General features: G+C 41.5%; 1 protein-coding gene across 1 annotated transcript in view; it reads right to left on the bottom strand.

Annotated features, from left to right (window-relative positions):
- LOC149172416 (COP9 signalosome complex subunit 6-like) overlaps positions 1-16,953 on the bottom strand; it is a 156,024-nt gene that overhangs the window by 138,556 nt on the left and 515 nt on the right. The window lies entirely within an intron of this gene.

Genomic DNA, 16,953 nt, shown 5'->3' with positions numbered 1-16,953 from the left:
TCATGCTTTTTACAGAGGCTTTATCCTAGCCACTACAAGGCTAGGTAAAAGCATTCAATCCCACAACCGTTCAAAAGGCTATCAAGAAGACTCGCGATATGGGAAATGCAACAATCAAATCTATAACCTCTCCTAAACCTTTCATTCCCCCAAAGGATAAGGAGAAGAAGGCCCCTCAACATGATTGGCCTAAATGGGACAGGTTAGATGAGGAAACCCAAAGCAAACTATGGAGGAAAAAGTTATGTTTTACTTGCAGGGAACCATGGGAACCTAGACATCGTTGTTTAGGAAAGGGGAAGATTCACTACATCGAAGTGCTCTCTGACGACGAAGAAGAAGGAGAAGAACCCACACCTAGCAATGATGAACCCACTGAGCCTAGCAATACCAAGGAAGAACACCCACAAGAAGAAGCTAAAGAGGAGGAAAAACCCCACGAAGAAAAGAAATCCCGACCACAAGTTAAGATTGCAACTCTTTCAAGAACACCCAGATATTACACCTTCAGGGTCAAGGGAGTCGTCAAGGGACAATGTATCACAACATTGATTGATGGGGGAGCTACACATAATTTCATTGATGCAGTGTTAGTAGCAAAGAGAGGGCTTCCCACAAAAGAATTCGAAGGCCTTGATGTAATAGTAGCAAATGGGTACAACTTGGATTGCACATGGATGATCCCAGGTTTGAGTGTAACACTTGGTAATTATACTTTCACTAGTGACTTTTACGTAATTGATTTGGCGATATTAATATGGTATTGGGGGTTCAATGGTTGTATTCATTGGGAAAGCACACTATGGACTATCAAGCATTGGAAATGGAATTTAAAGCACCAAATGGTAGTAAGGTGGTTTTGAGGGGTATGGCAAATGGTGGACCAAAGGTCGTTTTTGCTAGAAGGATGGAGGCCATTTTTAGCCATAGGGGCATAGCATATGCAACAGAATGCAGGATTACAAACCAAAGGGTTCCCGACAATGACAAACCACAGTACAACGCAGACATTCAATGAGTGTTGGACAAGCATGGTAAGGTATTTGGTGATAATAGATATTCCCCCAAGATTATTGCCTAAAAGAGGATTTGAACATACTATAGAACTAGAAGAAGGGGCGCCAAACCCATAATCACCACACCATATCAACATCCAACGAAATTCAAAGGACAAGATAGAGAAGACCATCCAAGGATTATTAGCAATGGGCCATATCAGGCCAAGCTCAAGTTCGTTCACCTCATTTGTAGTTTTAGTAAAGAAGAAGGATGGCGTCGGAGGATGTGTATTGATTATTGAGCTCACAACAAAAAAACCATTAAAAATAGGTACCTTATTCCCACTAGACGCGCTTCATGGAGCAGTATATTTTTCAAAGATTGATTTACGATTAGGGTACCATCAAATTCGAGTTCAAGAAGAGGACGTGTCGAAAACAGCATTCAAATGCCATTATGGACACTTCAAATCTTTGGTCATGACATGCCAAAAACAGTGTCTTCAGCAAGCAACTAAGGATGTTTTTATTGGTATTCTTTGACGACCTTCCCTTCTACAGCAAAACCTGGAACGATCATTTGGGGCATTTGGATACAATCTTGAGCATTATGCAGGAGCAATCTCTCTATGCCAAAGCATCAAAGTGCAAGTTTGGGTTGATGGAGATTCTTTATTTGGGACACATAATCAACGCAAAGGGAGTACAAGTTCATCAAGAAAAGATTCAGCCAATATTGGACTAGCCCACACCCAAGACCATGACAGAATTATGAGGATTCTTCAGAATTCGCAGTTATTACAGACATTTTGTCAAAGGTTTCTCTCAGCTAAGTGCGCCCTTGCCAGATTTAACTAAAAAAGGGGCATTCAGGGGGATAGAAAAATTCGACAAGATATTTAACAAGCTCAAGAAAGTGATGAGCTCATATCTTGTGTTGGCCCTCCCTAGCTTTAGTCAACTATTTATATTAGAGTGTGATGCATCAAGAGAAGGCATAAGGGTAGTCTTAATGCAAAAGAGTCAGCCTATTACATTCGAAAGTTGGAAGCTTTAGTACACAAAGAGGCATTATTCCATATACGAAAGGGGATGTTGGCTATCATGCATGCATTGGCAAACTTCAGGGAATATTTGGTAGGAAACATGCTCATAGTCAGGACAAACCACAACAACCTGCATCATTTCTTGGGACAAAAGGACCTGAACAAGTGGCAATAGAAATGGGTGAGCAAGATCCAAGCTTATGATTTTGATATTGAGTATGTGAAGGGAAAGAAGAATGTTATGGCTAATGCCCTTTCCAGGAAACCAACAACATGTACCCTCATAGAACTTACTGAAGACTGGAAGGCTCACCTCTCAGCGAAGTATGCTAAAAAACAATTTGCTTGTGCAATTATCAACCAGATCATACAAGGCGATAGGTACAAACTACTTGACGGGGTTATTTATTATAAGGACAAAATATACTTGGTTCCCAAGTCTACACTCAAGCAAAAGATTTTGAAGATCACACATGGCATTCCATCAGGCTAGACATCAAGGTTTTTTCAAGACGTATCGACAAATTCGAGAACAATTTTCTTGGAAGGGTCTGAAGAAAGATGTGATGAAATACGTCAAGGAATGCATGACATGCCAACAGAATAAGGTCAAGCATACGCATCCTATAGGTCTTCTCCAACCTCTACCTATTCCCAAACAAAAATGGGAGAGCATCTCGATGGACTTCATTACAGGGTTGCCCAAAGCACAAGGTAAAGATTGCATTTACACCGTGGTGAACAAGTTGACCAAATTCACACATTTCTTTGCAATCTCATATGATTATGTGGCCAAACAAGTAGCAGAATTGTTGTTCTGAGAAGTCTTCAAACTACATGGACTGCCAAAGAATATAATTAACTATCGCAACAGCAAGCTTATGGGTGCTTTTTGGCCGGAACTCTGCAGGCTGGTGGGGATTGAATTAACCCCTACCACTAGCTATCATCCGCAGACAGATGGTTATACAGAAATCGTGAATAAGTGGATTGAAGGGTATCTATGCCACTATGTGATGAGTCAGCAAAAAGGATGGATCAAGTGGTTGTACCTTGGGGAGCATTGTTACAATACCACCTACCACTTATCCATTGGGATGTCACCATTCAAAGCTCTATATCGGTATGATGCACCATCTTTATCAACAGGGTTTTTGGAGACAGCAACGTGCCTATTGCTAAGGATTGGATACAGGAAAGTCAGGACATCCTTAGAGTATTCAAGAAAAAATGAAGGTTGCTTAGAATTTACAGAAGTTGTACACAGATCAGCGTTTCACAGAACGCAACTTTGAGGTAGGGGACCTCGTCTTCTTGAGATTGCAACCCTATCGACAGCTTACCCTTAAGAAGAGTGGCGCTGAGTTATAAATTTCGAGAGACAACAGAATCCATAATGTATTTCATGTGTCGTGCCTCAAGAAGGTCATGGGGCAACAAGTCACCATATCTGTTGAATTGCCTCCTTTATATGAAGAAGGGCAACTAGAGTTAATTCCAGAGACAATCATGGTCGTGCAAGGAAAGAAGTTAAGAGGGAGAGTAATTCCAGAATACCTTATCAGGTGGAAGAATTTGCCAGATGAGGACGCGACATGGGAAGGGGATTGTATTCAACAGCACCCGAATTTGCAATTACTTGAGGGCAAGCAACTTCGACTATAATGTCCTCCACAAATTGAGGACAAATGGAATGAAATATTCTATCAATCTCGGTCGACTATATTCCACCAATTAGGGAAAATCGCCCAAAAATTCTCACTGTTGGGCAAGTTTTGGGGCAATTGGGTGAAGAAACCCAAAACTGGGGCTTGGAGTAAAGTTTACTAAATCATTTTAGAAGAAGAGACCCCTCTAGGAAATCTATAGATATGAGAGTTATAAATTCATTTTGGGTCATCATGTTTGGGATCATCTCACTTTGTTCTTGACCATTAGCTCTTAGGGTTTTAAGACCCCTTTTCTTCTTGTCAATTTAGGTGGTGAAAGATTCCACCATAGTTGACATTGGACAACACTCACTTTCTTCTCTTTGTTTGGCACAAAATTCCTATCTGGGCAGCGAATCCTGTAAAGACTAAACTCGATTTGCGCAGCAAATTTTGTGAGGTTTAATCTATGTTCTGAGGGATATAGATCTTGAGGTGGTGCTTGGTGATGACTCTATAGTCTGGGCAATTGTTATTGGGACCGTATCCTTTCAAAGGGAGTCACAACCTCCCTTGATAGTGACAAAGGTCTTATATATTTTGGGGTTGAAACAGAACTTGATATCAGTTTCCAATATTGAGGACAAGGGGTATGAGGTGGTGTTTCGTGATGGGCATGTTCTCATGTATCCTAAAGGATCCAGTATCACTTTAGCCAAAGTGATTGGAATCTGTCATGGGAAGCTATACAAGCTCACGTTTCAGCCAACTAGAGCATTGGTTTCTACCAATAGCAGTAGTGACTTATGCGAGTAGTGGCACAGAAGGATGTATGCAAGTAGTGGCACAGGAGAATGGCCCACTTGCACTATGGGGTCCTGAGAATATGGAGAGAGATTGTTACAGGGCTACTAGATTTCAATACTAAGCACCAAGATGTGTTCAAAGGGGAGTGCATTGGGAAAGTATAGCAAGGCTGCTTTTCCAAGCAGTGATAGTCAGGTAGCAGGTATCCTTGATTTGGTTCATTCTAATGTGTGTGGTTCTGTGTCTTCTATATCATTGAGTAGATATGAATATTATGTCACTTTCATGGACGACTTCTCCTAGAGGACCTGGATTTTTTTCATGAAGACCAAGGGTGAGGTCTTCAAGAGGTTCCAAGACTTTAAAGTTGTTGTGTAGAACCAAACAGGTAAGAAGATCAAGGTGTTGAAATATAACAATGGGGGTGAGTATACCTCCAATGAGTTTAAGGACTTCTATGCGAGCAAGCACAAAGAGGGAGTTGATTGTTCCTTACAATCCACAGCAGAATGGAATTGCAAATAGGAAGAACGGGGCCATAGTAGGGGCTGCGAGAGCCATGCTTCATGATTAGAGGCTACCTTTCTTTCTTTGGGCCAAGGCTTGTAACAATGCAGTGCATTTGCAGAACAGGAGTCCATGAGTTTTGGGGAGCAAGACTCCTGGGGAGGTTTTTTATGGGAAGCAGCTTGAGATAGGACACTTTAGGATTTTTGGGTGTCTGACTTATTCTCATGTCCCTGAGGAGAAGAGGACAAAGCTAGAACCCACAGCTAAGAAGGGTGTTTTTGTGGGGTATAGCAAGACCTCAAAGGCTTACTACATATATATATTCCTACCAACAAGTAGGTTTTTGTGAGGCGGGATGTGAGATTGAGGAGGAGAGAGCCTAGAGGAGGTCATGAGAGTTCAATCAAGTAGAGCAACAAACTCCTCAGCAAAGGATTTCACCACAATGTATTAGACCACAAGGTACAGGATCACAAGGATCAGGAGGATCACAGGCTTCAAGGGTGACAGGGTCATAGGGCACATGTTCCCATGGTGCAGGTTCACCATCGACCATAGGTGCATCATCTTCAAGCACACGATCTTCAGAGGATATACCCACCCTGGTACAGAAGGCCACTTATGGGAAGAGGAAGCCAAGATGGCTTCATGAGACCTTGAAGGAAGCCCAAGAATCAGTGGGAAAACCCAAGTGGTCAGTTAGGGAGAGCAGACCACCAGAGCAGTTTGGTAGCTATTTGGCTATGGTGAGTAGCATTGTTGAGTTTGAGCCTTCTGGCTATGAGGAGGCAATAGGCTAGCTGGTCTAGAGGGATGCCACGGTGGAAGAGTATGCTTCCATCATGAAGAATGGTGTTTGGGAGATTGTACCAAGGCCTGAAGCGAAGTCAGTGATGACTTCCAGGTGGTTCTACAAGATTAAATATGTTGCAGATGGCAACGTTGAGAAGTACAAAGCTTAGTTTGTGGCTCAAGGGTTCTCACAGGTAGAGGAAGTTGATTATGAGGAGACCTTCGCTCTAGTTGCTTTGTATACTTATATTACATCAGTGATCTCTATAGTAGCAAAGATGGGATGGAAGATCCACCAAATGGATGTGAAGATTGCATTTTTGAATGCGATTTACAAGAGGTTTACATTGAGCGGCCACATGGCTTTGAGGTGCATGGGAGGAAGTCTCGTGTTTGCAAATTGAAGAAGGCACTTTATGGACTGAAGCAAGCTCCAAGAACTTGGTATTCTCAGATAGATACTTACTTGCAACAATTGGGTTTCAAGAAGAGTGATGCAAATCCAAACCTTTATTACATTGTTGTTGGTGAGGATCCTCTCATTCTAGCATTGTATGTGGATGACTTATTTATTAAAGGTATAGAGAGGCTCATAGAGTACTACAAGTAAGATCTTGCTTCAAAGTTTGAGATGACAGATATTGGACTGATGCATTATTTCTTGATCGGCTCATTGATGTATCTGGTCAACACTAAACTAGACATTTGTTTTGCAGTCAACACTCTTAGTAAATTTATGGTGGAGCCTAGGAGAGTGCATAGGGTGGCTGCAAAACATGTGCTTCGGTATCTACAGGGGTTAGTGAACTATGGTTTGTACTATGTTCAAGGGGATGGAGTCAAGTTCACTGGCTATACAAACTCAAATTGGGCACGATGTGTTGATGACAGGAAAAGCAATGCCAGGTGTTGCTTCAGGTTGGATTCGGCAATTGTGTCATGGTTCAACCAGAATCAACAGTTAGTAGCACTGAGTTCTATTGAGGTCGAGTACATGGGATAACGTAGCTTGAGTACATATATGGGGTGGTGCAGCTTGAGTACATACATGGAGTAGTGCACTAAGTACATGGGGTAGTGCAGCTTGAGTACATACCTATTGATGAGCAAGTAGTGGACATTCTCACGATGTCCTTGCTAAGAGGCAAGCATGTGTGCTAAGGATAAGATGGGAGTGGTGAAGAACACTTTCCTCTATAAGAGGGAGTGTTACAAAAAGTGTGTCGAGGACAAGTGTTCCTAAGGCTTGGTGTTTAGCCTAGAAAAAATTGTCCAACATGACCCCTTAACATAACTTTACAAGACATAAATTCATAAAGTGACTTTTTGGAAATTAAATGAAAAGGCAACTTAGGGGATAAAGTGACTTAAGTGGATCAATCGGAGATTAAATCCCCACCCTTGATCTCAATGGCTAAGATCTATTGTCAACCACAGGATCATAGGGTTAGGTCACTCTTCATTAAGAGAGAACAAAAGGAAACTCAAGGGAGAAAAATGCACCATTTTGAATTCATTCTTCATGAGCTTTGGAAAAGAGGAGAAGAGGATTGAGAGAGCAAGTACAGCAGGAGAAAGGGAAGTACAGCAGCATGTATAGCACAAATCTCAAGGAGGAGGCACAAATTTCAAGGCCAAAAACAACACAAAATTCGAGGAGCATTTACTGCAATATGAACACAAAAAGCAAAGAGGATTCAGCATATTAATTACAGCAAAGCAACCCGATTTTCGAGGGTATGACAGTGTTGCCAAAGCTGCTATAGCAGCATGAAAATCAAGGCAATCTAGGCACAAAATTCTGAGCAGTGTTCAGGAAGAGGATTGAGAGAGCAAGTACAGCAGCATGTACAGCACAAATCTCAAGGAGGAGCACAAATTTCAAGGCCAAGAACAACACGAAATTCGAGGAGCATTTACTGCAATATGAACACAAAAATCAAAGAGGATTCAGCATATTAATTGCAGCAAAGGCAACCCGATTTTCAAGGGTATGACAGTGTTGCCAAAGCTGCTATAGCAGCATGAAAATCAAGGCAAACTAGGCACAAAATTCTGAGCAGTGTTCAGAACAAAAGACAATTGACAATGCATTAATTGTTGTCAAAAGGTACTGCAATGCCAGCACAAATTTCCAGGAGTTGGGCACAAAATTCTAGGGGGTTTCTGCTGCATCAAATGTTGTCAGACAGAGAAATCCCTCTCTCTTACTGGTTTCCCCTTCAGGGTTTTTCCAAGGTCTATTGACTAAAATTTCCTTGCGTAAAAATTTTGTGGGTTGCTTGTGTTTTATCTCAGCAGAGGCAAAAAGTAGATTAGACTCATGTGTTTTAACTTTTTTAAATATTCATGTTTATGACAGCAACAAATAAAAATGTGGGTTGCACATTAAACTTGATGAGACTTCACTAAACTTGAAACCGGGTTGGGTCTAAGCCAAAAAAATTCTACAATTTCACACTCTTTATTAGTGCCAATCACTTCAAGTAAAATAAATCACCTACCACAAAATATGCTAAAGTATAAAGGTTTTAAAAGTAGGTGAGATCCTTTAAACCATTTAAATGAATTTGATCCGATGTAGAAAGGAGAACGATGGAGGCATTGCGTTGGATCAGTGTTAGGGATTCTCAAGATTTTATGCTTAGAGTCGCCTCAAGCTTCACATCTGCAAGGTGTTGCACAGACCTGTCTTAGTGCGTAGATGAAGGCCTTATGTCCTTGCGCAGCGTGGATCAAAGGGAGAATTTGGTTGTTCATTCAATGCATGAGTCCATCAACCGATTTTGTGTGCATCTGATATGTAAGGATATGCCATTAATCTGCTTTGCAAAATATGTTGGTATCATAGCTCCTTCTGAGTATACAAAGAATGAATTTCACATCAGAAAGGAGGTTGATGTGGTGATCTACAGAGACGGCGAGGTTTTCTTGCAATGGTCAAGTATCTTTTTCAAGAACATTTGTGACGAAACGATATTTCTGGGCTATTGACCAAAAGTTTCTTAACATCAAATTTGACCCTTTTGATACCAAATCTGATAATGGCAGTGAGCTATGGTATGATGGGACTCCAAAGCGAGAAGGAGACTCAAACTCCAAACAAGCAAGGTTTAATTTTGTATGGAGAGTTGGCTCTTCTTTCTAGATCTGAAACGATCAGAAGAAAGGTGGTTAATTGGACATTTTATGTGCAGGATTTTTTGCTTGATCTAGGGATTTCACTCGTTAGACCCCATATTCGATTAGATCAAATTGAAGATATCCTAGATCTAAATTTGCCCCTCTATGGGTCTCCTCTTTGTCGTTTAGATCTAGATCTGAACAAAAGCCAAAAAGAAAGAGGAAAATACCAGATCTTTGTCAAGAATTTAAATGGGAAGGCCACAATCCAATGGATCCAAGGTACGGATCTAGTGGAACAACTAAAGCAAAGAATCCAAAATGACTGGGGATTACCAGTAACACATCAAGTTTTGTTATATGAAGGAAAAGTGCTCCAGAACTCTTTCTAGCTGAAAGAATATAGTGTGGCAAGAATTCTACCATAACATTAAATCTGCGGATGCGGGGGGTTCTACAACCTTCAAAAACCCTAATACAAATCCTAGAAACCCTAATGGATCTATCTCGTTCAAGGATGCACTGGAAGGGAAGTCTGCCACTCCAAATGATCAGATCTAAAATTTGTCAGGTCCATACATTGTCGAGTAAATGGACAAGGTACCAACTATGGAGTAAAAACCCCAGATGTAAAATCATATTTTGTTGATCTACAATCTAAGGCATTAATATGTCAGTTTAATGGTTTATGGTCGACACCTGAAGACTTGTATCAGTGGGTGTACTCTCCTTGGACAAGAAATTGCGATCTCTACTTGTGCTCTAAAGGTTTCTTCATAGTACAATTTGACACACAGCAAGATATGGAAAAAGTGTTGATTTTTGGTAGAGCACTTCTGTAAGTCTCAAAATTTGCAGGGAGGCTTAGACACATGCATTCTCCAATAACCAGAATTTGTTTTGGAAAATTCCACCCGGAGACAGTTTTATTAAAATAATTAATTATTTTTAATGGGTCCCTAAGTCTAAACTTAGGAAATTAAAATAATTAATGGGTATTAATCTAAACTGTGGGTGTAACTTCTAGAAGAAGGCAGTGATCAAGTCAATACGATCTTAGCCATTGATTAGAATCTAATCTGAGCCGTTGATTGATCAACTAGAGGATTATAAGAGAAGGCTTGATGAGCACTTGGAGAACACACACACAGAGATCAGAAGTTCAATTTTCTAAAGCAGAGTTGCCGGAGAGATTTTCGATAGTGATAGTATCCGGAAGAGGGAAGTTTTCCTGGACTAGAGAGTACAAGGTAGAGAGGGCAGAACGACGTCCAGATAGAGGTTGACGTTGGCCCACGCAGAGCTAACACAGTGGCAACGCAGAGCCTAAAGGAAGATCGAATTCCTGCTGGGGAGATCGATTTCAGAAATCGAGAGCTGGGGTGTGATACCGAGAGGCTGGAAATCGAAGTTTCTGGGCAGCAGAGGATCCCGAGGAAGAGCAGAGCAGGGCAGTCCCCAGCTGAGGTGACGCAAAGACTGCATAAGGTTGACGCAGATCTGCGCAGAGGTTGACGCAGAGCCTCCTTCTAGCAAGATCAAGGTCAAATTCTTCTAATGATAGGTTGAGATCATCTCACTATTTGTTTTGTCTAGTTTCTCTTTGTATCAGATAGCCAATCAGGTTTCCAACAAATTGTACTCAAATTTACTACTGCATAATAATAAAACCCTCAAAGTTGCTGCACCGGTTTTCCCACATTGGGTTTTTCCGAGGACATTTGTCCAAAAATAACTATGTCATTGTGTTGTATCTTTTTCCTGTTCAGTTTCTTGTTTCGGCATATTATTTTAAATAGTGAATGCTGCAGTTGTATTTACTTCAATATTTACTGTAGAACATAGTAAATAACTTGTATGGATTAACAAGTAGGAGAAGTAACATCAGTTTGCTGCAGTAGGGATTCCGGGTTTAGGAATTTTCACATGGTATCAGAGTTGCAGGTGAAGCAAGAAGAACAGAGTCAGAAAACCCAGCACTGAAGGAGGAAGGGAGTTCAAAATTCCTGCAAAGGCAACAATTCGAATCCCCAGAGGGTTTGCACAGTCAGCCAGGAGAGCAAGATTCTCGCGGTAAATCTCTCTCTGAATGAGTCGACAAAGAGGTGAGATTTTCAGATTGAAATTTGTCAGTTGCAGAGGGAGCAGCGTAGCAGAAACTTCAGCGAAGAGGTTTTTCTGGTGGGACGCAGTTTTCTTCAGGCAATTTCTGGGCAGAAAGACGTCAGAGGGAAGAGAGAGACACGGTTGAGGGAATTTTTCCTCAGATAACTTCCAGCCAAGAAGTCTGAATTATCATCAACTGAGCAACAATAAGGAGCAACAAATCTACTGACTCCAGCAGGGAGTGTGTAGGCTAGCCTAGCAGCAGAGCAGAGGAGAGAGGAGGACATTCGACTTTCTATTTGGCAAAGATGGCAACCAGTGGGACTGAGAGATCAGGACAGGTTGGATGGGTCATCCAACTATGCGATCTGGAAGGCAAGGAATGCCATGCCTTCTAGATGAGCATTTTCTCAAAGTCTACATCGACAGCGTGATAGCTGAGCCCTCAGATCCAGATTAGCTCAAGAAGTACAAGGGAGAAATGGCGAAGACAAAAAGAATGATCCTCAACAGAGTGAATGATCATATAGTCTGCCACATAGTTGGCAGAAATAGTGCCAAAGAGATGTGGGATGCATTGTCGACGCTATATCAGGGATCTTCCGAGCAGCGGAAGATGTGATTGGAATAGAAGACGAGATCTACGCAGATGCAGAAGGGGGAACGCATTGATCCGTTCCTCGCGAAGCTTCAAGAGACCCGAGATGAGCTAGCAGCTATGGGGTCGACACCTCAAGGATCTGAGATGGTTAGACTGGCCCTCAATTCAGTCTCAAAGGAGTGGCAAGCCTTTGTCCAAAGCATCCTGGCAGGGCGACTTTGCCAAATTGGGATGAGATGTGGGTAGCTCTCAAGCAAGAGGAGCTGAGGAGGGACTTGATCAAGTGTAAACTTGACAGAAGCAGCAACAGTGGGTCGAAGCCTAAGGAGGAGGATGAGAATGCAGCTCTCGCATCTAAGGGGCAGCAGGAGTAGTAGAAGCGGAAGAAGGATGTTTCAAAGATCAAATGCTTCAAGTGTGGTGAACTCGGTCACTACGCAACACAGTGTCCTCTCAAGAAGAAGGACAAAGATGAGAAGCATGATCTGAAGGTTGGAGCCACGAAGATCGTGGAGGATGAGTTCGCTATGACAGCCGAGATACCTCCAAGAGGGAGGTGCGCTGATTTAGAGTTATAGTTTGAAAGAGCTACAAATGGGCAGGATCCTGGAGGAGCCCACCTCTCAAATCAAATCCTTGCTACGGGAGCCCAGACCAGTAGTAGCAGGATGGACCAGTGTCAGTTGGTGCAGAGGAGTGCAGGAGTGACAGTTGCAGTGGCTAGGAGTGCCAGAGACTGAGCAGCGCAAAGCAGAGTTGGCAGCAGTGCAGATGGCACAAAGCAGAGGTCAACAGCAGCGCAGAGGATTCAGAGGGTCAGCGCAGAGACTAACAACAATCAAACTCCAACAGCGAGATGCATCATACTGCACACCAGTTCAGTAATTTGGGATGTTTTTTAGTTGTGGATGCAGTAGCAGTAGCAGTTGGTGAAGGATGCAGTGCAGATGCAGTATTGGCAGTGGCAGTGCTAGTAATAGCACGGATGCAGAAATTCAGAGGGAGTTGCAATACGGATGCAGTGTTGACAGTGGTAGGGTCAGCAACAATATAGATGCAGCATTTGCGCAGTAGTTGGTGGGCAATGATGTCAGACATCAGCAGCGCAGAAGGAGATGTTACAGAACAAGGTGATGCTTCAGCAGGGTGCATTGTCATAGCACATTCCTCGCTAAGAGAGAGTGTTGATTTCTAGTAGCATCGGATGTGCTCTAGGTCTCAAAATTTGTAGGGAGGCTTAGACACATGCATTCTCCAATGACCATAAATCATTTTGGGAAATTCCCCCCGAAGACAGTTTTATTAAAAATAATTAATGACTCCCTAAGTCTAAACTTAGGAAATTATAATAATTAATGGGTATTAATCTAAACTGTGGGTGTAAGTTCTAAAAGAAGGCAGAGATCAAGTCAATATGATCCTAGCCATTGATTAGAATCTAATCTGGGTCGTTGATTGATCAACGAGAGGTTTATAAGATAAGGCTTGATGTGCAATTGGAGGACACACAGAGAGAGATCAGAAGTTCGATTTTCTGAAGCAGAGCAGCTACCAGAGAGATTTTCGATAGTGATCTTTTGCAGTGAGGGGCAAAGATAGTATCCAGAAGAGTGATGTTTTCCTGGGTCGGAGAGTACAAGGCAGAGAGGGTAGAACGACGTCCAAAGAGAGGTTGAAACTGGCCCATGCAGAGTTGACGCAGTGACAACACAAAGCATAGAGGAAGATCGAATTCCTGCTGGGGAGATTGATTTCAAAAGACAGGAGCTGGGGTGTGAGACCGAGAGGCTGGAAATTGAAGTTTTTGGGCAACAAAGGATCCGGAGGAAGAGCAGTGCAGTCCCTAGCAGAGGTGACGCAAAGACTGCATAGGGTTGATGTAGATTTGCGTAGAGGTTGACGCAAAGCCTCCTTCCAGCGAGATCAAGGTCAGATTCTTCCAGTGACAAGGTGAGATCATCTCACTATTTGTTTTGTCTAGTTTCTCTCTGTATCGGATAGCCAATCAGGCTTCCAATGAATTGTACTCAATTTTACTACTACATAATAATAAAACCCTCAAAGTTGTTGCACCGATTTTCCCACATTGGGTTTTTCCGGGACATTTGTCCAAAAATAATTGTCATTGTGTTGTATCTTTTCCCTGTTCAGTTTCTTGTTTCGGCATATTATTTTAAATAGTGAATGTTGCAGTTGTATTTACTTCAATACTTACTGTAGAACACAATAAATAACTTGTATAGATTAACAAGTAGGAGAAGTAACATCAGTTTGCTACAATAGGGATTCTGGGTTTAGGAATTTTCACAAAAAGTTCTAAACGAAGGACCATGGTTTTGGGGTAGAGCAGGGCTTTTTGTTACTCCATGGTTCCCTAAGTTTGATGCAACAACCATGGTGATAACAACAATGCTAGTCTAGGTAAGGTTGCCAAAGCTCCCTCTTCCATTCTAGCACCATCTAATCTTCGAGGACATCGGAAACACTTTGGGCAAATTCAAAACAATTGACCTGGATAAAACAACAAAAAGAATATTTACATTTGCCAAGATACGTGTAGAAATCGACCTCAAAAAAGGTCTTCCTCATCGTCTTCTTTTAAACATGAAAACTTTCAGTGGACACAACAGTTAGATTATGAGAATACAACATTCAGATGTCGAGCTTGTTTTCAAATGGGTCACTTGTAAAATCCCTGCCCACAAGCAAGAAAGGCCCCAAAATAGAACAAGAGGTGGGTCCCTAAGCCAAGGAGATGGCAACTTCCTATTATTTCAGAAGACAAAAATGAATAGCTCGAGGGAAATGTTCCAAATACAAAAGCACAAACATAACCGAGTAGCCAATCAAATGGCGGAGTGGGGGATCAATTAGGAACAAACTATGGTGACTCTTAGCCAACATGGTACCAAATCAATAGAGATCACAGCATCAAAGCGGTAGAATGCGAAAACACCCACTAAAAAGGAATTGGGGGGCACAAATAAATCCCATATATCTAAGGGCTCGGACTCAAACAAAGAAGTCTCCCCAAAGGTAGATGGCAACCAAATGGCAATACTAACAGTTGCTCCCATCAAGGAGTCTGGCGAAAGGTGGAGAAAAAGAAAGGAAAAAAAGGGGAAGCTAAGTGATTTTTATCACAATTAGCTCGACAAAATTATGCAAATTTTAATTTTAGTTTCTTCTTTGTTGTGCATCAGTCGAAAGGCTGACATGATCAACTGCTTTCAAGAATGTACAAAATATTTTGTTCCTTGTTTTCAAGTTGAATAAAATTACAATTTTTCTTCACAAAAAAAAGGCAAGATCCTTTAAACGTGCAAAACTGAAACAAAATCATTTTGGGGCCTAAATTTTAGCACAACGCAGTCCAAAGCCATTGCAACTCTAATACGAAGTTAAATGTTTGTCTAAAGCATACCTAGAAGGCTTAAGTTTGCAATAATTAATGGGATTATCAAAATTTGCATCCAAAAAAGTATTCAATTCACCAAACTATTGGTTATGCTCTAAACATATTTAAGAAATGGTAGGTGCCGAGGGGGTTGATTATTTGCCCCAAAGGACAAGTTGAAATATCCTAAATGTGGTCTAAGAAACGGCACGAACAACCAATCTGAAGCATATGCTCTCTTGCAAGGTTTAATTCAATCTCAGACCCATAATATTAATAATTTGATCATCATAGGGGACTCTAGGGATCCAATGGCATTGGAGCCTTGTTGCTTAATGGACAAGAGGGATATTATCCCCTTCCTTAATGAAGAGGATTATGGTTTTAAGTGAATTGAACCACCTTAGGTGTTGGCCACAAGTTGCAAAGAAAAGGCAAATGTGTCATGCAAAAGTTAAGGGTATAGGAAGCATCTCTACCTCAAGGAGTGCTCTCAAAATTACCCTTGGGTTGGCAGGGAGAGGCAAGCGCATCAGGCCAAGAAAGATCAAGCAGACCATAAGGTCATTAAGCATCGCGTATGAGTGTGGAGGAGACTAGCATGAGATCTCCAAGATCATCCATCCAGTTAGTTATGAATTGCTTAGTGAATGGAGATCAGTCTGTATCAGGTGGCAAAGGGATGTCAATTCTACAGGAATTCAATTTCAATTCCAAGCAATGACTCATCATGTATCAATGTGGGATATGCATGGTTCCAGGAGGGATGTTTTAAAATTGGTGGTTGCAGCACCACCTCCCCAATCATTGTTTTAGTTGGATGATGGAGTTCAAGCAGTGTTAAATTTTCAATCAGCAATTAAGGGAAGAGAAATCATAACTGCGCATTTGCTATAGTATGACATGAGAGATAAAGGTATCAGATGAACAGGTGTGTGTACAATGGCTTCAATAACTCCTTTAATTTAGGGGATGAATTTACCAATGTCTGGCTGTTTCTATTTGTGACTTTGGTTTGGGGAAGGAAAACTGAAATTAGAATTGCGCAATCCACATTCCCACAAGCTCTGCATGGGCTGTGCCTTTGGGAAAATGATAATAGGTCTGCGTACTCCGTCTGTGGTCAGTTTTGAGAGAAGTTCAAGATCAAACAGCTCGGTGCCACGAATACCTTCGAGGGAGCTTGGGGTGGTTACGAGTCACGACAACAAGGGAAAGGTCGTGAATTTGAGGCAACGATGGCCAACTCCCATCGCAATGGAGAAGCAACTCTGAAACATCTAGGGGCACAACTGCAACAAATGCAGAATGATATTCTTCAACTGCAATAAAAGTACAATCAGATGGTCTCTAGCTTAGCTGCAACAATGGACATCATGACTGATCACAGAACTCTGATTCAAAGATCTGAGGATGAGATTGCTAGTCTGCCCCAGCAAATCCAGGACCTTGAATTGACCCTAAGTCATAGGCAGCCCGTCACTGTTCATGATAGGGAAGAACTTCATGGAGTTACTGCTACTCTAGATACTAAGAAATGGAATGTATACAAAAACCCTGCAAGATAGTAGGCACTTTTTAGTATATATTTACCAATAGATACTCTAGTAATGCAGTATATTTAATATAGCTCTTCTTTGAATTCAGGCAGATGAAAAGAACAGTCTGATCAATTTGTAAACTTTGCTGTATGGCTGTGCTCCAAACGCAGATTTCAATATGAAATATATTTCTTACTACGGTTGCGATAAAATGCTCTGAAGATATTTAGATTGCCGACTAAAAACAACAACAACCTGCAAATAAAATTCTTTAAAGAATATACACTGCTCGTTAAATTTTCAATGGTTCACATGATTGTTGAAATTTGCATCCAAAGAAAGGATCTGTAACTGATCAAATATCGCTAATACTATGATAATAC

The sequence above is a fragment of the Pinus tabuliformis genome, chromosome 4_2 (genome assembly GCF_031772625.1).
Source record: "Pinus tabuliformis cultivar Carrire ecotype Pingquan chromosome 4_2, CPIR1, whole genome shotgun sequence".
Classification (NCBI taxonomy): domain Eukaryota; kingdom Viridiplantae; phylum Streptophyta; class Pinopsida; order Pinales; family Pinaceae; genus Pinus; species Pinus tabuliformis.
The sequence above is the reverse complement of the archived record's forward strand: the minus strand, read 5'-3'. Positions and strand labels throughout refer to the sequence as shown.